This window comes from Hyla sarda, unplaced genomic scaffold (genome assembly GCF_029499605.1).
Source record: "Hyla sarda isolate aHylSar1 unplaced genomic scaffold, aHylSar1.hap1 scaffold_894, whole genome shotgun sequence".
In the NCBI taxonomy this organism is placed as follows: domain Eukaryota; kingdom Metazoa; phylum Chordata; class Amphibia; order Anura; family Hylidae; genus Hyla; species Hyla sarda.
In genome coordinates this window covers 1-23,897 of record NW_026610923.1, presented here as the reverse complement: position 1 = coordinate 23,897, position 23,897 = coordinate 1, and the positions used below count along the sequence as shown (strand labels likewise).

Sequence of the window (23,897 nt, the reverse complement as noted above, 5' to 3'; positions counted from 1 at the left end):
CTTAGAAAATTATCCCCCAGTGTCTCCATCTGCTGGCGGTATTGAATAAGCATTGCTGCACTGATGGGGTATGCATTAGACGAAAAAAAAGAAGAAAAAGAAGAATAATACGCCCAGAAAAGAGGCGAAAAGGAGAAAAACGTAAAAAAACGTGAAAAAAAAGTAAGAGGAAGAGAAGGGAAAAAAAGGTGGAAATGGGTTTAAAAGTGATTTCGGCGGAGAAATATATATATATATATATATATATATATATATATATATATATATATATATATATGCGCACACACACACATAGATATAAACGTATTCTCCGTTGAGATATTGCAGCCGCTGCTGTGTCCAGGCCCAGGAGCCTTAGCACTGTGCTGTGATGTCACTCAATACCACTGACATCACTAGGTGTAAACAACATCTCTCCTTTGCTGTGTATGTGACTATGGAGCTGTTTGGTGATGTCGTCTATTACGGCCTTCATAGAAGCAACAGGAGATTGTTGCATCCATCTTGAACCCTCAGAACTACAGTGCTATGATGTCACTCACTTCCACAGGCCTTGCAGAGTGTAAACAACAACAACCCAGCTTTGTTGTGTATGTAACCAAAGGGATTTGTGATGTCACCTAGAACCTTCACAGCAGCGACAGCTTTATGAGGAGCATCAGCACTGCTCTGCCTGAGCAGAACCATCACCGCCATAGGTTGTCAAATAACCCGGATTTAACCCACACAGGTAAGTCCAATGGGGTGCAGGCATGTCCTCTATGCTTACAGCTTCCCGTGGGTGTTGGTTTGATACCGTTTGGGGACAGCCAAGGAGGCATCTGCAGGCAACAAAGGTAGGTGTGTGCTTGTGAGTGTGTTTCCTATGCAGATCCTAAGCCCAGTGTCACATGCAAGTAGGAGGAGTAAGAAGGGTTCCTGGCAAATCCGGGTTATGGATTGCATTTAAAAAGGCCCCGTGGGAGTGCAATGGGCCCCTGTCTTGCTGCTTAGCAATAATGGTATGGGTTTAGGTTCTGCTGTGTGTACTGGTGGTTGACTGCCCCCCAGCCCAGAGTGTGCATGGAAAATTGTCTGGCAGCCTCCCTGACAGCAAGCAGTGATAGTGCCCATGAAGGGGACCTTGTTGGGCCCGCCCCTTTCACGGTTATCGCTTCTCGGCCTTTTGGCTAAGATCAAGTGTAGTATCTGTTCTTATCAGTTTAATATCTGATACGTCCCCTATCTGGGGACCATATATTAAATGGATTTTTGAGAACGGGGGCCGATTTCGAAGCTTGCTTCCGTCGCCCTATGCATTGACCCGATATGGCAGTATCTTCGGGTACAGTGCACCACCCCCTTACAGGGTTAAAAAGAAAGATTCCTACTTTCATTGCTACCTGCTTGCTGGCTAGCCAGCTAGCCAGCCCTGTGGGCCTTGCTGCTGCTGCAGCCAAAAAACAAAAGGTGGTGCTGCTGCTGCTTCTTCTGCTGCTTCTGCTTCTGCTTGTGTCTGGCCCCTGTTGGAGCGTCCAGGCACAGGACTTCTGCTGCTGCTGACTAAATGGCCTCCTTAATTGGATCATTTGAGTAGCCAGCACACCTGTGCAGGTAGGGCATGACATGATAGGCAGCTGCCTTGATAGCGGGTGGGTGCTGAATGTTCCTAATTGACAAAATAAGATTAATGCTTATGAAGAAATATAAAATCTCATCCCTTCCCCAATATCGCGCCACACCCCTACCCCTTAATTCCCTGGTTGAACGTGATGGACATATGTCTTTTTTCGACCGTACTAACTATGTAACTATGTAACATAACATGGGGGGGGGGGTCTCCTGGCTGTTCACACAGGTGTGTCATTGCTGTACATTGACCATGCATTGCTTCTGTGGTATTGCAAAGGCAAAGACAAATGCTTCCAGCCATCCATTGCACTAATGGATTGGTCATCAGCTGGCTGTCTATGTCCCGCATCAATATAGACCAAAGTACAGAGGGTTAGGCTATGCTATTGTGCACCTACCTGATGCATCAGAAGGTGCGAGGCCCTTGCTAAATTCTGTGCACAGACTTTGAGATCTATGCTTTAGACTGTATCTAAACCTGCTCCAACATGGACTGACATTCTGGCCTACTTTCAGCCGATGCGACTTGTCTGTCGCTGAACAGTCGCTTTTTATGTATTCAGCACCTATGTATAATGTTGTAAAAATGCTCTAGAAGCTAAAGTCGCAGAAATGTCACACATATTTGGCCTGCAACTTTCTGTGCGACAAATTCAGACAGGAAAAATCAGTATAAATCCTTAGAAAATTATCCCCCAGTGTCTCCATCTGCTGGCGGTATTGAATAAGCATTGCTGCACTGATGGGGTATGCATTAGACGAAAAAAAAGAAGAAAAAGAAGAATAATACGCCCAGAAAAGAGGCGAAAAGGAGAAAAACGTAAAAAAACGTGAAAAAAAAGTAAGAGGAAGAGAAGGGAAAAAAAGGTGGAAATGGGTTTAAAAGTGATTTCGGCGGAGAAATATATATATATATATATATATATATATATATATATATATATATATATATATATGCGCACACACACACATAGATATAAACGTATTCTCCGTTGAGATATTGCAGCCGCTGCTGTGTCCAGGCCCAGGAGCCTTAGCACTGTGCTGTGATGTCACTCAATACCACTGACATCACTAGGTGTAAACAACATCTCTCCTTTGCTGTGTATGTGACTATGGAGCTGTTTGGTGATGTCGTCTATTACGGCCTTCATAGAAGCAACAGGAGATTGTTGCATCCATCTTGAACCCTCAGAACTACAGTGCTATGATGTCACTCACTTCCACAGGCCTTGCAGAGTGTAAACAACAACAACCCAGCTTTGTTGTGTATGTAACCAAAGGGATTTGTGATGTCACCTAGAACCTTCACAGCAGCGACAGCTTTATGAGGAGCATCAGCACTGCTCTGCCTGAGCAGAACCATCACCGCCATAGGTTGTCAAATAACCCGGATTTAACCCACACAGGTAAGTCCAATGGGGTGCAGGCATGTCCTCTATGCTTACAGCTTCCCGTGGGTGTTGGTTTGATACCGTTTGGGGACAGCCAAGGAGGCATCTGCAGGCAACAAAGGTAGGTGTGTGCTTGTGAGTGTGTTTCCTATGCAGATCCTAAGCCCAGTGTCACATGCAAGTAGGAGGAGTAAGAAGGGTTCCTGGCAAATCCGGGTTATGGATTGCATTTAAAAAGGCCCCGTGGGAGTGCAATGGGCCCCTGTCTTGCTGCTTAGCAATAATGGTATGGGTTTAGGTTCTGCTGTGTGTACTGGTGGTTGACTGCCCCCCAGCCCAGAGTGTGCATGGAAAATTGTCTGGCAGCCTCCCTGACAGCAAGCAGTGATAGTGCCCATGAAGGGGACCTTGTTGGGCCCGCCCCTTTCACGGTTATCGCTTCTCGGCCTTTTGGCTAAGATCAAGTGTAGTATCTGTTCTTATCAGTTTAATATCTGATACGTCCCCTATCTGGGGACCATATATTAAATGGATTTTTGAGAACGGGGGCCGATTTCGAAGCTTGCTTCCGTCGCCCTATGCATTGACCCGATATGGCAGTATCTTCGGGTACAGTGCACCACCCCCTTACAGGGTTAAAAAGAAAGATTCCTACTTTCATTGCTACCTGCTTGCTGGCTAGCCAGCTAGCCAGCCCTGTGGGCCTTGCTGCTGCTGCAGCCAAAAAACAAAAGGTGGTGCTGCTGCTGCTTCTTCTGCTGCTTCTGCTTCTGCTTGTGTCTGGCCCCTGTTGGAGCGTCCAGGCACAGGACTTCTGCTGCTGCTGACTAAATGGCCTCCTTAATTGGATCATTTGAGTAGCCAGCACACCTGTGCAGGTAGGGCATGACATGATAGGCAGCTGCCTTGATAGCGGGTGGGTGCTGAATGTTCCTAATTGACAAAATAAGATTAATGCTTATGAAGAAATATAAAATCTCATCCCTTCCCCAATATCGCGCCACACCCCTACCCCTTAATTCCCTGGTTGAACGTGATGGACATATGTCTTTTTTCGACCGTACTAACTATGTAACTATGTAACATAACATGGGGGGGGGGTCTCCTGGCTGTTCACACAGGTGTGTCATTGCTGTACATTGACCATGCATTGCTTCTGTGGTATTGCAAAGGCAAAGACAAATGCTTCCAGCCATCCATTGCACTAATGGATTGGTCATCAGCTGGCTGTCTATGTCCCGCATCAATATAGACCAAAGTACAGAGGGTTAGGCTATGCTATTGTGCACCTACCTGATGCATCAGAAGGTGCGAGGCCCTTGCTAAATTCTGTGCACAGACTTTGAGATCTATGCTTTAGACTGTATCTAAACCTGCTCCAACATGGACTGACATTCTGGCCTACTTTCAGCCGATGCGACTTGTCTGTCGCTGAACAGTCGCTTTTTATGTATTCAGCACCTATGTATAATGTTGTAAAAATGCTCTAGAAGCTAAAGTCGCAGAAATGTCACACATATTTGGCCTGCAACTTTCTGTGCGACAAATTCAGACAGGAAAAATCAGTATAAATCCTTAGAAAATTATCCCCCAGTGTCTCCATCTGCTGGCGGTATTGAATAAGCATTGCTGCACTGATGGGGTATGCATTAGACGAAAAAAAAGAAGAAAAAGAAGAATAATACGCCCAGAAAAGAGGCGAAAAGGAGAAAAACGTAAAAAAACGTGAAAAAAAAGTAAGAGGAAGAGAAGGGAAAAAAAGGTGGAAATGGGTTTAAAAGTGATTTCGGCGGAGAAATATATATATATATATATATATATATATATATATATATATATATGCGCACACACACACATAGATATAAACGTATTCTCCGTTGAGATATTGCAGCCGCTGCTGTGTCCAGGCCCAGGAGCCTTAGCACTGTGCTGTGATGTCACTCAATACCACTGACATCACTAGGTGTAAACAACATCTCTCCTTTGCTGTGTATGTGACTATGGAGCTGTTTGGTGATGTCGTCTATTACGGCCTTCATAGAAGCAACAGGAGATTGTTGCATCCATCTTGAACCCTCAGAACTACAGTGCTATGATGTCACTCACTTCCACAGGCCTTGCAGAGTGTAAACAACAACAACCCAGCTTTGTTGTGTATGTAACCAAAGGGATTTGTGATGTCACCTAGAACCTTCACAGCAGCGACAGCTTTATGAGGAGCATCAGCACTGCTCTGCCTGAGCAGAACCATCACCGCCATAGGTTGTCAAATAACCCGGATTTAACCCACACAGGTAAGTCCAATGGGGTGCAGGCATGTCCTCTATGCTTACAGCTTCCCGTGGGTGTTGGTTTGATACCGTTTGGGGACAGCCAAGGAGGCATCTGCAGGCAACAAAGGTAGGTGTGTGCTTGTGAGTGTGTTTCCTATGCAGATCCTAAGCCCAGTGTCACATGCAAGTAGGAGGAGTAAGAAGGGTTCCTGGCAAATCCGGGTTATGGATTGCATTTAAAAAGGCCCCGTGGGAGTGCAATGGGCCCCTGTCTTGCTGCTTAGCAATAATGGTATGGGTTTAGGTTCTGCTGTGTGTACTGGTGGTTGACTGCCCCCCAGCCCAGAGTGTGCATGGAAAATTGTCTGGCAGCCTCCCTGACAGCAAGCAGTGATAGTGCCCATGAAGGGGACCTTGTTGGGCCCGCCCCTTTCACGGTTATCGCTTCTCGGCCTTTTGGCTAAGATCAAGTGTAGTATCTGTTCTTATCAGTTTAATATCTGATACGTCCCCTATCTGGGGACCATATATTAAATGGATTTTTGAGAACGGGGGCCGATTTCGAAGCTTGCTTCCGTCGCCCTATGCATTGACCCGATATGGCAGTATCTTCGGGTACAGTGCACCACCCCCTTACAGGGTTAAAAAGAAAGATTCCTACTTTCATTGCTACCTGCTTGCTGGCTAGCCAGCTAGCCAGCCCTGTGGGCCTTGCTGCTGCTGCAGCCAAAAAACAAAAGGTGGTGCTGCTGCTGCTTCTTCTGCTGCTTCTGCTTCTGCTTGTGTCTGGCCCCTGTTGGAGCGTCCAGGCACAGGACTTCTGCTGCTGCTGACTAAATGGCCTCCTTAATTGGATCATTTGAGTAGCCAGCACACCTGTGCAGGTAGGGCATGACATGATAGGCAGCTGCCTTGATAGCGGGTGGGTGCTGAATGTTCCTAATTGACAAAATAAGATTAATGCTTATGAAGAAATATAAAATCTCATCCCTTCCCCAATATCGCGCCACACCCCTACCCCTTAATTCCCTGGTTGAACGTGATGGACATATGTCTTTTTTCGACCGTACTAACTATGTAACTATGTAACATAACATGGGGGGGGGGTCTCCTGGCTGTTCACACAGGTGTGTCATTGCTGTACATTGACCATGCATTGCTTCTGTGGTATTGCAAAGGCAAAGACAAATGCTTCCAGCCATCCATTGCACTAATGGATTGGTCATCAGCTGGCTGTCTATGTCCCGCATCAATATAGACCAAAGTACAGAGGGTTAGGCTATGCTATTGTGCACCTACCTGATGCATCAGAAGGTGCGAGGCCCTTGCTAAATTCTGTGCACAGACTTTGAGATCTATGCTTTAGACTGTATCTAAACCTGCTCCAACATGGACTGACATTCTGGCCTACTTTCAGCCGATGCGACTTGTCTGTCGCTGAACAGTCGCTTTTTATGTATTCAGCACCTATGTATAATGTTGTAAAAATGCTCTAGAAGCTAAAGTCGCAGAAATGTCACACATATTTGGCCTGCAACTTTCTGTGCGACAAATTCAGACAGGAAAAATCAGTATAAATCCTTAGAAAATTATCCCCCAGTGTCTCCATCTGCTGGCGGTATTGAATAAGCATTGCTGCACTGATGGGGTATGCATTAGACGAAAAAAAAGAAGAAAAAGAAGAATAATACGCCCAGAAAAGAGGCGAAAAGGAGAAAAACGTAAAAAAACGTGAAAAAAAAGTAAGAGGAAGAGAAGGGAAAAAAAGGTGGAAATGGGTTTAAAAGTGATTTCGGCGGAGAAATATATATATATATATATATATATATATATATATATATATATATATATATATATATATATATATATGCGCACACACACACATAGATATAAACGTATTCTCCGTTGAGATATTGCAGCCGCTGCTGTGTCCAGGCCCAGGAGCCTTAGCACTGTGCTGTGATGTCACTCAATACCACTGACATCACTAGGTGTAAACAACATCTCTCCTTTGCTGTGTATGTGACTATGGAGCTGTTTGGTGATGTCGTCTATTACGGCCTTCATAGAAGCAACAGGAGATTGTTGCATCCATCTTGAACCCTCAGAACTACAGTGCTATGATGTCACTCACTTCCACAGGCCTTGCAGAGTGTAAACAACAACAACCCAGCTTTGTTGTGTATGTAACCAAAGGGATTTGTGATGTCACCTAGAACCTTCACAGCAGCGACAGCTTTATGAGGAGCATCAGCACTGCTCTGCCTGAGCAGAACCATCACCGCCATAGGTTGTCAAATAACCCGGATTTAACCCACACAGGTAAGTCCAATGGGGTGCAGGCATGTCCTCTATGCTTACAGCTTCCCGTGGGTGTTGGTTTGATACCGTTTGGGGACAGCCAAGGAGGCATCTGCAGGCAACAAAGGTAGGTGTGTGCTTGTGAGTGTGTTTCCTATGCAGATCCTAAGCCCAGTGTCACATGCAAGTAGGAGGAGTAAGAAGGGTTCCTGGCAAATCCGGGTTATGGATTGCATTTAAAAAGGCCCCGTGGGAGTGCAATGGGCCCCTGTCTTGCTGCTTAGCAATAATGGTATGGGTTTAGGTTCTGCTGTGTGTACTGGTGGTTGACTGCCCCCCAGCCCAGAGTGTGCATGGAAAATTGTCTGGCAGCCTCCCTGACAGCAAGCAGTGATAGTGCCCATGAAGGGGACCTTGTTGGGCCCGCCCCTTTCACGGTTATCGCTTCTCGGCCTTTTGGCTAAGATCAAGTGTAGTATCTGTTCTTATCAGTTTAATATCTGATACGTCCCCTATCTGGGGACCATATATTAAATGGATTTTTGAGAACGGGGGCCGATTTCGAAGCTTGCTTCCGTCGCCCTATGCATTGACCCGATATGGCAGTATCTTCGGGTACAGTGCACCACCCCCTTACAGGGTTAAAAAGAAAGATTCCTACTTTCATTGCTACCTGCTTGCTGGCTAGCCAGCTAGCCAGCCCTGTGGGCCTTGCTGCTGCTGCAGCCAAAAAACAAAAGGTGGTGCTGCTGCTGCTTCTTCTGCTGCTTCTGCTTCTGCTTGTGTCTGGCCCCTGTTGGAGCGTCCAGGCACAGGACTTCTGCTGCTGCTGACTAAATGGCCTCCTTAATTGGATCATTTGAGTAGCCAGCACACCTGTGCAGGTAGGGCATGACATGATAGGCAGCTGCCTTGATAGCGGGTGGGTGCTGAATGTTCCTAATTGACAAAATAAGATTAATGCTTATGAAGAAATATAAAATCTCATCCCTTCCCCAATATCGCGCCACACCCCTACCCCTTAATTCCCTGGTTGAACGTGATGGACATATGTCTTTTTTCGACCGTACTAACTATGTAACTATGTAACATAACATGGGGGGGGGGGTCTCCTGGCTGTTCACACAGGTGTGTCATTGCTGTACATTGACCATGCATTGCTTCTGTGGTATTGCAAAGGCAAAGACAAATGCTTCCAGCCATCCATTGCACTAATGGATTGGTCATCAGCTGGCTGTCTATGTCCCGCATCAATATAGACCAAAGTACAGAGGGTTAGGCTATGCTATTGTGCACCTACCTGATGCATCAGAAGGTGCGAGGCCCTTGCTAAATTCTGTGCACAGACTTTGAGATCTATGCTTTAGACTGTATCTAAACCTGCTCCAACATGGACTGACATTCTGGCCTACTTTCAGCCGATGCGACTTGTCTGTCGCTGAACAGTCGCTTTTTATGTATTCAGCACCTATGTATAATGTTGTAAAAATGCTCTAGAAGCTAAAGTCGCAGAAATGTCACACATATTTGGCCTGCAACTTTCTGTGCGACAAATTCAGACAGGAAAAATCAGTATAAATCCTTAGAAAATTATCCCCCAGTGTCTCCATCTGCTGGCGGTATTGAATAAGCATTGCTGCACTGATGGGGTATGCATTAGACGAAAAAAAAGAAGAAAAAGAAGAATAATACGCCCAGAAAAGAGGCGAAAAGGAGAAAAACGTAAAAAAACGTGAAAAAAAAGTAAGAGGAAGAGAAGGGAAAAAAAGGTGGAAATGGGTTTAAAAGTGATTTCGGCGGAGAAATATATATATATATATATATATATATATATATTATATATATATGCGCACACACACACATAGATATAAACGTATTCTCCGTTGAGATATTGCAGCCGCTGCTGTGTCCAGGCCCAGGAGCCTTAGCACTGTGCTGTGATGTCACTCAATACCACTGACATCACTAGGTGTAAACAACATCTCTCCTTTGCTGTGTATGTGACTATGGAGCTGTTTGGTGATGTCGTCTATTACGGCCTTCATAGAAGCAACAGGAGATTGTTGCATCCATCTTGAACCCTCAGAACTACAGTGCTATGATGTCACTCACTTCCACAGGCCTTGCAGAGTGTAAACAACAACAACCCAGCTTTGTTGTGTATGTAACCAAAGGGATTTGTGATGTCACCTAGAACCTTCACAGCAGCGACAGCTTTATGAGGAGCATCAGCACTGCTCTGCCTGAGCAGAACCATCACCGCCATAGGTTGTCAAATAACCCGGATTTAACCCACACAGGTAAGTCCAATGGGGTGCAGGCATGTCCTCTATGCTTACAGCTTCCCGTGGGTGTTGGTTTGATACCGTTTGGGGACAGCCAAGGAGGCATCTGCAGGCAACAAAGGTAGGTGTGTGCTTGTGAGTGTGTTTCCTATGCAGATCCTAAGCCCAGTGTCACATGCAAGTAGGAGGAGTAAGAAGGGTTCCTGGCAAATCCGGGTTATGGATTGCATTTAAAAAGGCCCCGTGGGAGTGCAATGGGCCCCTGTCTTGCTGCTTAGCAATAATGGTATGGGTTTAGGTTCTGCTGTGTGTACTGGTGGTTGACTGCCCCCCAGCCCAGAGTGTGCATGGAAAATTGTCTGGCAGCCTCCCTGACAGCAAGCAGTGATAGTGCCCATGAAGGGGACCTTGTTGGGCCCGCCCCTTTCACGGTTATCGCTTCTCGGCCTTTTGGCTAAGATCAAGTGTAGTATCTGTTCTTATCAGTTTAATATCTGATACGTCCCCTATCTGGGGACCATATATTAAATGGATTTTTGAGAACGGGGGCCGATTTCGAAGCTTGCTGCTTCCGTCGCCCTATGCATTGACCCGATATGGCAGTATCTTCGGGTACAGTGCACCACCCCCTTACAGGGTTAAAAAGAAAGATTCCTACTTTCATTGCTACCTGCTTGCTGGCTAGCCAGCTAGCCAGCCCTGTGGGCCTTGCTGCTGCTGCAGCCAAAAAACAAAAGGTGGTGCTGCTGCTGCTTCTGCTGCTTCTGCTTCTGCTTGTGTCTGGCCCCTGTTGGAGCGTCCAGGCACAGGACTTCTGCTGCTGCTGACTAAATGGCCTCCTTAATTGGATCATTTGAGTAGCCAGCACACCTGTGCAGGTAGGGCATGACATGATAGGCAGCTGCCTTGATAGCGGGTGGGTGCTGAATGTTCCTAATTGACAAAATAAGATTAATGCTTATGAAGAAATATAAAATCTCATCCCTTCCCCAATATCGCGCCACAGCCCCTACCCCTTAATTCCCTGGTTGAACGTGATGGACATATGTCTTTTTTCGACCGTACTAACTATGTAACTATGTAACATAACATGGGGGGGGGGGGGGGTCTCCTGGCTGTTCACACAGGTGTGTCATTGCTGTACATTGACCATGCATTGCTTCTGTGGTATTGCAAAGGCAAAGACAAATGCTTCCAGCCATCCATTGCACTAATGGATTGGTCATCAGCTGGCTGTCTATGTCCCGCATCAATATAGACCAAAGTACAGAGGGTTAGGCTATGCTATTGTGCACCTACCTGATGCATCAGAAGGTGCGAGGCCCTTGCTAAATTCTGTGCACAGACTTTGAGATCTATGCTTTAGACTGTATCTAAACCTGCTCCAACATGGACTGACATTCTGGCCTACTTTCAGCCGATGCGACTTGTCTGTCGCTGAACAGTCGCTTTTTATGTATTCAGCACCTATGTATAATGTTGTAAAAATGCTCTAGAAGCTAAAGTCGCAGAAATGTCACACATATTTGGCCTGCAACTTTCTGTGCGACAAATTCAGACAGGAAAAATCAGTATAAATCCTTAGAAAATTATCCCCCAGTGTCTCCATCTGCTGGCGGTATTGAATAAGCATTGCTGCACTGATGGGGTATGCATTAGACGAAAAAAAAGAAGAAAAAGAAGAATAATACGCCCAGAAAAGAGGCGAAAAGGAGAAAAACGTAAAAAAACGTGAAAAAAAAGTAAGAGGAAGAGAAGGGAAAAAAAGGTGGAAATGGGTTTAAAAGTGATTTCGGCGGAGAAATATATATATATATATATATATATATATATATATATATATATATATATATATATGCGCACACACACACATAGATATAAACGTATTCTCCGTTGAGATATTGCAGCCGCTGCTGTGTCCAGGCCCAGGAGCCTTAGCACTGTGCTGTGATGTCACTCAATACCACTGACATCACTAGGTGTAAACAACATCTCTCCTTTGCTGTGTATGTGACTATGGAGCTGTTTGGTGATGTCGTCTATTACGGCCTTCATAGAAGCAACAGGAGATTGTTGCATCCATCTTGAACCCTCAGAACTACAGTGCTATGATGTCACTCACTTCCACAGGCCTTGCAGAGTGTAAACAACAACAACCCAGCTTTGTTGTGTATGTAACCAAAGGGATTTGTGATGTCACCTAGAACCTTCACAGCAGCGACAGCTTTATGAGGAGCATCAGCACTGCTCTGCCTGAGCAGAACCATCACCGCCATAGGTTGTCAAATAACCCGGATTTAACCCACACAGGTAAGTCCAATGGGGTGCAGGCATGTCCTCTATGCTTACAGCTTCCCGTGGGTGTTGGTTTGATACCGTTTGGGGACAGCCAAGGAGGCATCTGCAGGCAACAAAGGTAGGTGTGTGCTTGTGTGTGTGTTTCCTATGCAGATCCTAAGCCCAGTGTCACATGCAAGTAGGAGGAGTAAGAAGGGTTCCTGGCAAATCCGGGTTATGGATTGCATTTAAAAAGGCCCCGTGGGAGTGCAATGGGCCCCTGTCTTGCTGCTTAGCAATAATGGTATGGGTTTAGGTTCTGCTGTGTGTACTGGTGGTTGACTGCCCCCCAGCCCAGAGTGTGCATGGAAAATTGTCTGGCAGCCTCCCTGACAGCAAGCAGTGATAGTGCCCATGAAGGGGACCTTGTTGGGCCCGCCCCTTTCACGGTTATCGCTTCTCGGCCTTTTGGCTAAGATCAAGTGTAGTATCTGTTCTTATCAGTTTAATATCTGATACGTCCCCTATCTGGGGACCATATATTAAATGGATTTTTGAGAACGGGGGCCGATTTCGAAGCTTGCTTCCGTCGCCCTATGCATTGACCCGATATGGCAGTATCTTCGGGTACAGTGCACCACCCCCTTACAGGGTTAAAAAGAAAGATTCCTACTTTCATTGCTACCTGCTTGCTGGCTAGCCAGCTAGCCAGCCCTGTGGGCCTTGCTGCTGCTGCAGCCAAAAAACAAAAGGTGGTGCTGCTGCTGCTTCTGCTGCTTCTGCTTCTGCTTGTGTCTGGCCCCTGTTGGAGCGTCCAGGCACAGGACTTCTGCTGCTGCTGACTAAATGGCCTCCTTAATTGGATCATTTGAGTAGCCAGCACACCTGTGCAGGTAGGGCATGACATGATAGGCAGCTGCCTTGATAGCGGGTGGGTGCTGAATGTTCCTAATTGACAAAATAAGATTAATGCTTATGAAGAAATATAAAATCTCATCCCTTCCCCAATATCGCGCCACACCCCTACCCCTTAATTCCCTGGTTGAACGTGATGGACATATGTCTTTTTTCGACCGTACTAACTATGTAACTATGTAACATAACATGGGGGGGGGGGGGGGGTCTCCTGGCTGTTCACACAGGTGTGTCATTGCTGTACATTGACCATGCATTGCTTCTGTGGTATTGCAAAGGCAAAGACAAATGCTTCCAGCCATCCATTGCACTAATGGATTGGTCATCAGCTGGCTGTCTATGTCCCGCATCAATATAGACCAAAGTACAGAGGGTTAGGCTATGCTATTGTGCACCTACCTGATGCATCAGAAGGTGCGAGGCCCTTGCTAAATTCTGTGCACAGACTTTGAGATCTATGCTTTAGACTGTATCTAAACCTGCTCCAACATGGACTGACATTCTGGCCTACTTTCAGCCGATGCGACTTGTCTGTCGCTGAACAGTCGCTTTTTATGTATTCAGCACCTATGTATAATGTTGTAAAAATGCTCTAGAAGCTAAAGTCGCAGAAATGTCACACATATTTGGCCTGCAACTTTCTGTGCGACAAATTCAGACAGGAAAAATCAGTATAAATCCTTAGAAAATTATCCCCCAGTGTCTCCATCTGCTGGCGGTATTGAATAAGCATTGCTGCACTGATGGGGTATGCATTAGACGAAAAAAAAGAAGAAAAAGAAGAATAATACGCCCAGAAAAGAGGCGAAAAGGAGAAAAACGTAAAAAAACGTGAAAAAAAAGTAAGAGGAAGAGAAGGGAAAAAAAGGTGGAAATGGGTTTAAAAGTGATTTCGGCGGAGAAATATATATATATATATATATATATATATATATATATATATATATATATGCGCACACACACATATAGATATAAACGTATTCTCCGTTGAGATATTGCAGCCGCTGCTGTGTCCAGGCCCAGGAGCCTTAGCACTGTGCTGTGATGTCACTCAATACCACTGACATCACTAGGTGTAAACAACATCTCTCCTTTGCTGTGTATGTGACTATGGAGCTGTTTGGTGATGTCGTCTATTACGGCCTTCATAGAAGCAACAGGAGATTGTTGCATCCATCTTGAACCCTCAGAACTACAGTGCTATGATGTCACTCACTTCCACAGGCCTTGCAGAGTGTAAACAACAACAACCCAGCTTTGTTGTGTATGTAACCAAAGGGATTTGTGATGTCACCTAGAACCTTCACAGCAGCGACAGCTTTATGAGGAGCATCAGCACTGCTCTGCCTGAGCAGAACCATCACCGCCATAGGTTGTCAAATAACCCGGATTTAACCCACACAGGTAAGTCCAATGGGGTGCAGGCATGTCCTCTATGCTTACAGCTTCCCGTGGGTGTTGGTTTGATACCGTTTGGGGACAGCCAAGGAGGCATCTGCAGGCAACAAAGGTAGGTGTGTGCTTGTGTGTGTGTTTCCTATGCAGATCCTAAGCCCAGTGTCACATGCAAGTAGGAGGAGTAAGAAGGGTTCCTGGCAAATCCGGGTTATGGATTGCATTTAAAAAGGCCCCGTGGGAGTGCAATGGGCCCCTGTCTTGCTGCTTAGCAATAATGGTATGGGTTTAGGTTCTGCTGTGTGTACTGGTGGTTGACTGCCCCCCAGCCCAGAGTGTGCATGGAAAATTGTCTGGCAGCCTCCCTGACAGCAAGCAGTGATAGTGCCCATGAAGGGGACCTTGTTGGGCCCGCCCCTTTCACGGTTATCGCTTCTCGGCCTTTTGGCTAAGATCAAGTGTAGTATCTGTTCTTATCAGTTTAATATCTGATACGTCCCCTATCTGGGGACCATATATTAAATGGATTTTTGAGAACGGGGGCCGATTTCGAAGCTTGCTTCCGTCGCCCTATGCATTGACCCGATATGGCAGTATCTTCGGGTACAGTGCACCACCCCCTTACAGGGTTAAAAAGAAAGATTCCTACTTTCATTGCTACCTGCTTGCTGGCTAGCCAGCTAGCCAGCCCTGTGGGCCTTGCTGCTGCTGCAGCCAAAAAACAAAAGGTGGTGCTGCTGCTGCTTCTGCTGCTTCTGCTTCTGCTTGTGTCTGGCCCCTGTTGGAGCGTCCAGGCACAGGACTTCTGCTGCTGCTGACTAAATGGCCTCCTTAATTGGATCATTTGAGTAGCCAGCACACCTGTGCAGGTAGGGCATGACATGATAGGCAGCTGCCTTGATAGCGGGTGGGTGCTGAATGTTCCTAATTGACAAAATAAGATTAATGCTTATGAAGAAATATAAAATCTCATCCCTTCCCCAATATCGCGCCACACCCCTACCCCTTAATTCCCTGGTTGAACGTGATGGACATATGTCTTTTTTCGACCGTACTAACTATGTAACTATGTAACATAACATGGGGGGGGGGGGGGGTCTCCTGGCTGTTCACACAGGTGTGTCATTGCTGTACATTGACCATGCATTGCTTCTGTGGTATTGCAAAGGCAAAGACAAATGCTTCCAGCCATCCATTGCACTAATGGATTGGTCATCAGCTGGCTGTCTATGTCCCGCATCAATATAGACCAAAGTACAGAGGGTTAGGCTATGCTATTGTGCACCTACCTGATGCATCAGAAGGTGCGAGGCCCTTGCTAAATTCTGTGCACAGACTTTGAGATCTATGCTTTAGACTGTATCTAAACCTGCTCCAACATGGACTGACATTCTGGCCTACTTTCAGCCGATGCGACTTGTCTGTCGCTGAACAGTCGCTTTTTATGTATTCAGCACCTATGTATAATGTTGTAAAAATGCTCTAGAAGCTAAAGTCGCAGAAATGTCACACATATTTGGCCTGCAACTTTCTGTGCGACAAATTCAGACAGGAAAAATCAGTATAAATCCTTAGAAAATTATCCCCCAGTGTCTCCATCTGCTGGCGGTATTGAATAAGCATTGCTGCACTGATGGGGTATGCATTAGACGAAAAAAAAGAAGAAAAAGAAGAATAATACGCCCAGAAAAGAGGCGAAAAGGAGAAAAACGTAAAAAAACGTGAAAAAAAAGTAAGAGGAAGAGAAGGGAAAAAAAGGTGGAAATGGGTTTAAAAGTGATTTCGGCGGAGAAAAAATATATATATATATATATATATATATATATATATATATATATATATATGCGCACACACACACATAGATATAAACGTATTCTCCGTTGAGATATTGCAGCCGCTGCTGTGTCCAGGCCCAGGAGCCTTAGCACTGTGCTGTGATGTCACTCAATACCACTGACATCACTAGGTGTAAACAACATCTCTCCTTTGCTGTGTATGTGACTATGGAGCTGTTTGGTGATGTCGTCTATTACGGCCTTCATAGAAGCAACAGGAGATTGTTGCATCCATCTTGAACCCTCAGAACTACAGTGCTATGATGTCACTCACTTCCACAGGCCTTGCAGAGTGTAAACAACAACAACCCAGCTTTGTTGTGTATGTAACCAAAGGGATTTGTGATGTCACCTAGAACCTTCACAGCAGCGACAGCTTTATGAGGAGCATCAGCACTGCTCTGCCTGAGCAGAACCATCACCGCCATAGGTTGTCAAATAACCCGGATTTAACCCACACAGGTAAGTCCAATGGGGTGCAGGCATGTCCTCTATGCTTACAGCTTCCCGTGGGTGTTGGTTTGATACCGTTTGGGGACAGCCAAGGAGGCATCTGCAGGCAACAAAGGTAGGTGTGTGCTTGTGTGTGTGTTTCCTATGCAGATCCTAAGCCCAGTGTCACATGCAAGTAGGAGGAGTAAGAAGGGTTCCTGGCAAATCCGGGTTATGGATTGCATTTAAAAAGGCCCCGTGGGAGTGCAATGGGCCCCTGTCTTGCTGCTTAGCAATAATGGTATGGGTTTAGGTTCTGCTGTGTGTACTGGTGGTTGACTGCCCCCCAGCCCAGAGTGTGCATGGAAAATTGTCTGGCAGCCTCCCTGACAGCAAGCAGTGATAGTGCCCATGAAGGGGACCTTGTTGGGCCCGCCCCTTTCACGGTTATCGCTTCTCGGCCTTTTGGCTAAGATCAAGTGTAGTATCTGTTCTTATCAGTTTAATATCTGATACGTCCCCTATCTGGGGACCATATATTAAATGGATTTTTGAGAACGGGGGCCGATTTCGAAGCTTGCTTCCGTCGCCCTATGCATTGACCCGATATGGCAGTATCTTCGGGTACAGTGCACCACCCCCTTACAGGGTTAAAAAGAAAGATTCCTACTTTCATTGCTACCTGCTTGCTGGCTAGCCAGCTAGCCAGCCCTGTGGGCCTTGCTGCTGCTGCAGCCAAAAAACAAAAGGTGGTGCTGCTGCTGCTTCTGCTGCTTCTGCTTCTGCTTGTGTCTGGCCCCTGTTGGAGCGTCCAGGCACAGGACTTCTGCTGCTGCTGACTAAATGGCCTCCTTAATTGGATCATTTGAGTAGCCAGCACACCTGTGCAGGTAGGGCATGACATGATAGGCAGCTGCCTTGATAGCGGGTGGGTGCTGAATGTTCCTAATTGACAAAATAAGATTAATGCTTATGAAGAAATATAAAATCTCATCCCTTCCCCAATATCGCGCCACACCCCTACCCCTTAATTCCCTGGTTGAACGTGATGGACATATGTCTTTTTTCGACCGTACTAACTATGTAACTATGTAACATAACATGGGGGGGGGGGGGTCTCCTGGCTGTTCACACAGGTGTGTCATTGCTGTACATTGACCATGCATTGCTTCTGTGGTATTGCAAAGGCAAAGACAAATGCTTCCAGCCATCCATTGCACTAATGGATTGGTCATCAGCTGGCTGTCTATGTCCCGCATCAATATAGACCAAAGTACAGAGGGTTAGGCTATGCTATTGTGCACCTACCTGATGCATCAGAAGGTGCGAGGCCCTTGCTAAATTCTGTGCACAGACTTTGAGATCTATGCTTTAGACTGTATCTAAACCTGCTCCAACATGGACTGACATTCTGGCCTACTTTCAGCCGATGCGACTTGTCTGTCGCTGAACAGTCGCTTTTTATGTATTCAGCACCTATGTATAATGTTGTAAAAATGCTCTAGAAGCTAAAGTCGCAGAAATGTCACACATATTTGGCCTGCAACTTTCTGTGCGACAAATTCAGACAGGAAAAATCAGTATAAATCCTTAGAAAATTATCCCCCAGTGTCTCCATCTGCTGGCGGTATTGAATAAGCATTGCTGCACTGATGGGGTATGCATTAGACGAAAAAAAAGAAGAAAAAGAAGAATAATACGCCCAGAAAAGAGGCGAAAAGGAGAAAAACGTAAAAAAACGTGAAAAAAAAGTAAGAGGAAGAGAAGGGAAAAAAAGGTGGAAATGGGTTTAAAAGTGATTTCGGCGGAGAAATATATATATATATATATATATATATATATATATATATATATATATATGCGCACACACACACATAGATATAAACGTATTCTCCGTTGAGATATTGCAGCCGCTGCTGTGTCCAGGCCCAGGAGCCTTAGCACTGTGCTGTGATGTCACTCAATACCACTGACATCACTAGGTGTAAACAACATCTCTCCTTTGCTGTGTATGTGACTATGGAGCTGTTTGGTGATGTCGTCTATTACGGCCTTCATAGAAGCAACAGGAGATTGTTGCATCCATCTTGAACCCTCAGAACTACAGTGCTATGATGTCACTCACTTCCACAGGCCTTGCAGAGTGTAAACAACAACAACCCAGCTTTGTTGTGTATGTAACCAAAGGGATTTGTGATGTCACCTAGAACCTTCACAGCAGCGACAGCTTTATGAGGAGCATCAGCACTGCTCTGCCTGAGCAGAACCATCACCGCCATAGGTTGTCAAATAACCCGGATTTAACCCACACAGGTAAGTCCAATGGGGTGCAGGCATGTCCTCTATGCTTACAGCTTCCCGTGGGTGTTGGTTTGATACCGTTTGGGGACAGCCAAGGAGGCATCTGCAGGCAACAAAGGTAGGTGTGTGCTTGTGTGTGTGTTTCCTATGCAGATCCTAAGCCCAGTGTCACATGCAAGTAGGAGGAGTAAGAAGGGTTCCTGGCAAATCCGGGTTATGGATTGCATTTAAAAAGGCCCCGTGGGAGTGCAATGGGCCCCTGTCTTGCTGCTTAGCAATAATGGTATGGGTTTAGGTTCTGCTGTGTGTACTGGTGGTTGACTGCCCCCCAGCCCAGAGTGTGCATGGAAAATTGTCTGGCAGCCTCCCTGACAGCAAGCAGTGATAGTGCCCATGAAGGGGACCTTGTTGGGCCCGCCCCTTTCACGGTTATCGCTTCTCGGCCTTTTGGCTAAGATCAAGTGTAGTATCTGTTCTTATCAGTTTAATATCTGATACGTCCCCTATCTGGGGACCATATATTAAATGGATTTTTGAGAACGGGGGCCGATTTCGAAGCTTGCTTCCGTCGCCCTATGCATTGACCCGATATGGCAGTATCTTCGGGTACAGTGCACCACCCCCTTACAGGGTTAAAAAGAAAGATTCCTACTTTCATTGCTACCTGCTTGCTGGCTAGCCAGCTAGCCAGCCCTGTGGGCCTTGCTGCTGCTGCAGCCAAAAAACAAAAGGTGGTGCTGCTGCTGCTTCTGCTGCTTCTGCTTCTGCTTGTGTCTGGCCCCTGTTGGAGCGTCCAGGCACAGGACTTCTGCTGCTGCTGACTAAATGGCCTCCTTAATTGGATCATTTGAGTAGCCAGCACACCTGTGCAGGTAGGGCATGACATGATAGGCAGCTGCCTTGATAGCGGGTGGGTGCTGAATGTTCCTAATTGACAAAATAAGATTAATGCTTATGAAGAAATATAAAATCTCATCCCTTCCCCAATATCGCGCCACACCCCTACCCCTTAATTCCCTGGTTGAACGTGATGGACATATGTCTTTTTTCGACCGTACTAACTATGTAACTATGTAACATAACATGGGGGGGGGGGGGGGGTCTCCTGGCTGTTCACACAGGTGTGTCATTGCTGTACATTGACCATGCATTGCTTCTGTGGTATTGCAAAGGCAAAGACAAATGCTTCCAGCCATCCATTGCACTAATGGATTGGTCATCAGCTGGCTGTCTATGTCCCGCATCAATATAGACCAAAGTACAGAGGGTTAGGCTATGCTATTGTGCACCTACCTGATGCATCAGAAGGTGCGAGGCCCTTGCTAAATTCTGTGCACAGACTTTGAGATCTATGCTTTAGACTGTATCTAAACCTGCTCCAACATGGACTGACATTCTGGCCTACTTTCAGCCGATGCGACTTGTCTGTCGCTGAACAGTCGCTTTTTATGTATTCAGCACCTATGTATAATGTTGTAAAAATGCTCTAGAAGCTAAAGTCGCAGAAATGTCACACATATTTGGCCTGCAACTTTCTGTGCGACAAATTCAGACAGGAAAAATCAGTATAAATCCTTAGAAAATTATCCCCCAGTGTCTCCATCTGCTGGCGGTATTGAATAAGCATTGCTGCACTGATGGGGTATGCATTAGACGAAAAAAAAGAAGAAAAAGAAGAATAATACGCCCAGAAAAGAGGCGAAAAGGAGAAAAACGTAAAAAAACGTGAAAAAAAAGTAAGAGGAAGAGAAGGGAAAAAAAGGTGGAAATGGGTTTAAAAGTGATTTCGGCGGAGAAATATATATATATATATATATATATATATATATATATATATATATATATATGCGCACACACACACATAGATATAAACGTATTCTCCGTTGAGATATTGCAGCCGCTGCTGTGTCCAGGCCCAGGAGCCTTAGCACTGTGCTGTGATGTCACTCAATACCACTGACATCACTAGGTGTAAACAACATCTCTCCTTTGCTGTGTATGTGACTATGGAGCTGTTTGGTGATGTCGTCTATTACGGCCTTCATAGAAGCAACAGGAGATTGTTGCATCCATCTTGAACCCTCAGAACTACAGTGCTATGATGTCACTCACTTCCACAGGCCTTGCAGAGTGTAAACAACAACAACCCAGCTTTGTTGTGTATGTAACCAAAGGGATTTGTGATGTCACCTAGAACCTTCACAGCAGCGACAGCTTTATGAGGAGCATCAGCACTGCTCTGCCTGAGCAGAACCATCACCGCCATAGGTTGTCAAATAACCCGGATTTAACCCACACAGGTAAGTCCAATGGGGTGCAGGCATGTCCTCTATGCTTACAGCTTCCCGTGGGTGTTGGTTTGATACCGTTTGGGGACAGCCAAGGAGGCATCTGCAGGCAACAAAGGTAGGTGTGTGCTTGTGTGTGTGTTTCCTATGCAGATCCTAAGCCCAGTGTCACATGCAAGTAGGAGGAGTAAGAAGGGTTCCTGGCAAATCCGGGTTATGGATTGCATTTAAAAAGGCCCCGTGGGAGTGCAATGGGCCCCTGTCTTGCTGCTTAGCAATAATGGTATGGGTTTAGGTTCTGCTGTGTGTACTGGTGGTTGACTGCCCCCCAGCCCAGAGTGTGCATGGAAAATTGTCTGGCAGCCTCCCTGACAGCAAGCAGTGATAGTGCCCATGAAGGGGACCTTGTTGGGCCCGCCCCTTTCACGGTTATCGCTTCTCGGCCTTTTGGCTAAGATCAAGTGTAGTATCTGTTCTTATCAGTTTAATATCTGATACGTCCCCTATCTGGGGACCATATATTAAATGGATTTTTGAGAACGGGGGCCGATTTCGAAGCTTGCTTCCGTCGCCCTATGCATTGACCCGATATGGCAGTATCTTCGGGTACAGTGCACCACCCCCTTACAGGGTTAAAAAGAAAGATTCCTACTTTCATTGCTACCTGCTTGCTGGCTAGCCAGCTAGCCAGCCCTGTGGGCCTTGCTGCTGCTGCAGCCAAAAAACAAAAGGTGGTGCTGCTGCTGCTTCTGCTGCTTCTGCTTCTGCTTGTGTCTGGCCCCTGTTGGAGCGTCCAGGCACAGGACTTCTGCTGCTGCTGACTAAATGGGCCTCCTTAATTGGATCATTTGAGTAGCCAGCACACCTGTGCAGGTAGGGCATGACATGATAGGCAGCTGCCTTGATAGCGGGTGGGTGCTGAATGTTCCTAATTGACAAAATAAGATTAATGCTTATGAAGAAATATAAAATCTCATCCCTTCCCCAATATCGCGCCACACCCCTACCCCTTAATTCCCTGGTTGAACGTGATGGACATATGTCTTTTTTCGACCGTACTAACTATGTAACTATGTAACATAACATTGGGGGGGGGGGGGGTCTCCTGGCTGTTCACACAGGTGTGTCATTGCTGTACATTGACCATGCATTGCTTCTGTGGTATTGCAAAGGCAAAGACAAATGCTTCCAGCCATCCATTGCACTAATGGATTGGTCATCAGCTGGCTGTCTATGTCCCGCATCAATATAGACCAAAGTACAGAGGGTTAGGCTATGCTATTGTGCACCTACCTGATGCATCAGAAGGTGCGAGGCCCTTGCTAAATTCTGTGCACAGACTTTGAGATCTATGCTTTAGACTGTATCTAAACCTGCTCCAACATGGACTGACATTCTGGCCTACTTTCAGCCGATGCGACTTGTCTGTCGCTGAACAGTCGCTTTTTATGTATTCAGCACCTATGTATAATGTTGTAAAAATGCTCTAGAAGCTAAAGTCGCAGAAATGTCACACATATTTGGCCTGCAACTTTCTGTGCGACAAATTCAGACAGGAAAAATCAGTATAAATCCTTAGAAAATTATCCCCCAGTGTCTCCATCTGCTGGCGGTATTGAATAAGCATTGCTGCACTGATGGGGTATGCATTAGACGAAAAAAAAGAAGAAAAAGAAGAATAATACGCCCAGAAAAGAGGCGAAAAGGAGAAAAACGTAAAAAAACGTGAAAAAAAAAGTAAGAGGAAGAGAAGGGAAAAAAAGGTGGAAATGGGTTTAAAAGTGATTTCGGCGGAGAAATATATATATATATATATATATATATATATATATATATATATATATATATATATATATATATATGCGCACACACACATATAGATATAAAACGTATTCTCCGTTGAGATATTGCAGCCGCTGCTGTGTCCAGGCCCAGGAGCCTTAGCACTGTGCTGTGATGTCACTCAATACCACTGACATCACTAGGTGTAAACAACATCTCTCCTTTGCTGTGTATGTGACTATGGAGCTGTTTGGTGATGTCGTCTATTACGGCCTTCATAGAAGCAACAGGAGATTGTTGCATCCATCTTGAACCCTCAGAACTACAGTGCTATGATGTCACTCACTTCCACAGGCCTTGCAGAGTGTAAACAACAACAACCCAGCTTTGTTGTGTATGTAACCAAAGGGATTTGTGATGTCACCTAGAACCTTCACAGCAGCGACAGCTTTATGAGGAGCATCAGCACTGCTCTGCCTGAGCAGAACCATCACCGCCATAGGTTGTCAAATAACCCGGATTTAACCCACACAGGTAAGTCCAATGGGGTGCAGGCATGTCCTCTATGCTTACAGCTTCCCGTGGGTGTTGGTTTGATACCGTTTGGGGACAGCCAAGGAGGCATCTGCAGGCAACAAAGGTAGGTGTGTGCTTGTGTGTGTGTTTCCTATGCAGATCCTAAGCCCAGTGTCACATGCAAGTAGGAGGAGTAAGAAGGGTTCCTGGCAAATCCGGGTTATGGATTGCATTTAAAAAGGCCCCGTGGGAGTGCAATGGGCCCCTGTCTTGCTGCTTAGCAATAATGGTA

The 23,897-nt window shown here is 45.9% G+C and overlaps 10 non-coding genes across 10 annotated transcripts; all 10 read left to right on the top strand.

Annotated features, from left to right (window-relative positions):
- Positions 1–1,149: 1,149 nt before the first annotated feature.
- Positions 1,150–1,340, top strand: LOC130348908 (U2 spliceosomal RNA). The gene has a single exon (XR_008886376.1). It is a non-coding gene; the product is annotated as a U2 spliceosomal RNA (small nuclear RNA).
- A 2,099-nt stretch (positions 1,341–3,439) lies between these two features.
- Positions 3,440–3,630, top strand: LOC130348907 (U2 spliceosomal RNA). Its single transcript, XR_008886375.1, has one exon. It is a non-coding gene; the product is annotated as a U2 spliceosomal RNA (small nuclear RNA).
- A 2,088-nt stretch (positions 3,631–5,718) lies between these two features.
- LOC130348906 (U2 spliceosomal RNA) lies at positions 5,719–5,909 on the top strand. The gene has a single exon (XR_008886374.1). It is a non-coding gene; the product is annotated as a U2 spliceosomal RNA (small nuclear RNA).
- A 2,110-nt stretch (positions 5,910–8,019) lies between these two features.
- LOC130348905 (U2 spliceosomal RNA) lies at positions 8,020–8,210 on the top strand. The gene has a single exon (XR_008886373.1). It is a non-coding gene; the product is annotated as a U2 spliceosomal RNA (small nuclear RNA).
- A 2,088-nt stretch (positions 8,211–10,298) lies between these two features.
- LOC130348947 (U2 spliceosomal RNA) lies at positions 10,299–10,492 on the top strand. The gene has a single exon (XR_008886410.1). It is a non-coding gene; the product is annotated as a U2 spliceosomal RNA (small nuclear RNA).
- Positions 10,493–12,593: 2,101 nt separating this feature from the next.
- On the top strand, positions 12,594–12,784 carry LOC130348904 (U2 spliceosomal RNA). The gene has a single exon (XR_008886372.1). It is a non-coding gene; the product is annotated as a U2 spliceosomal RNA (small nuclear RNA).
- Positions 12,785–14,879: 2,095 nt separating this feature from the next.
- Positions 14,880–15,070, top strand: LOC130348902 (U2 spliceosomal RNA). Its single transcript, XR_008886371.1, has one exon. It is a non-coding gene; the product is annotated as a U2 spliceosomal RNA (small nuclear RNA).
- A 2,097-nt stretch (positions 15,071–17,167) lies between these two features.
- On the top strand, positions 17,168–17,358 carry LOC130348951 (U2 spliceosomal RNA). The gene has a single exon (XR_008886414.1). It is a non-coding gene; the product is annotated as a U2 spliceosomal RNA (small nuclear RNA).
- A 2,092-nt stretch (positions 17,359–19,450) lies between these two features.
- LOC130348939 (U2 spliceosomal RNA) lies at positions 19,451–19,641 on the top strand. Its single transcript, XR_008886403.1, has one exon. It is a non-coding gene; the product is annotated as a U2 spliceosomal RNA (small nuclear RNA).
- Positions 19,642–21,738: 2,097 nt separating this feature from the next.
- On the top strand, positions 21,739–21,929 carry LOC130348927 (U2 spliceosomal RNA). The gene has a single exon (XR_008886392.1). It is a non-coding gene; the product is annotated as a U2 spliceosomal RNA (small nuclear RNA).
- Positions 21,930–23,897: the final 1,968 nt, after the last annotated feature.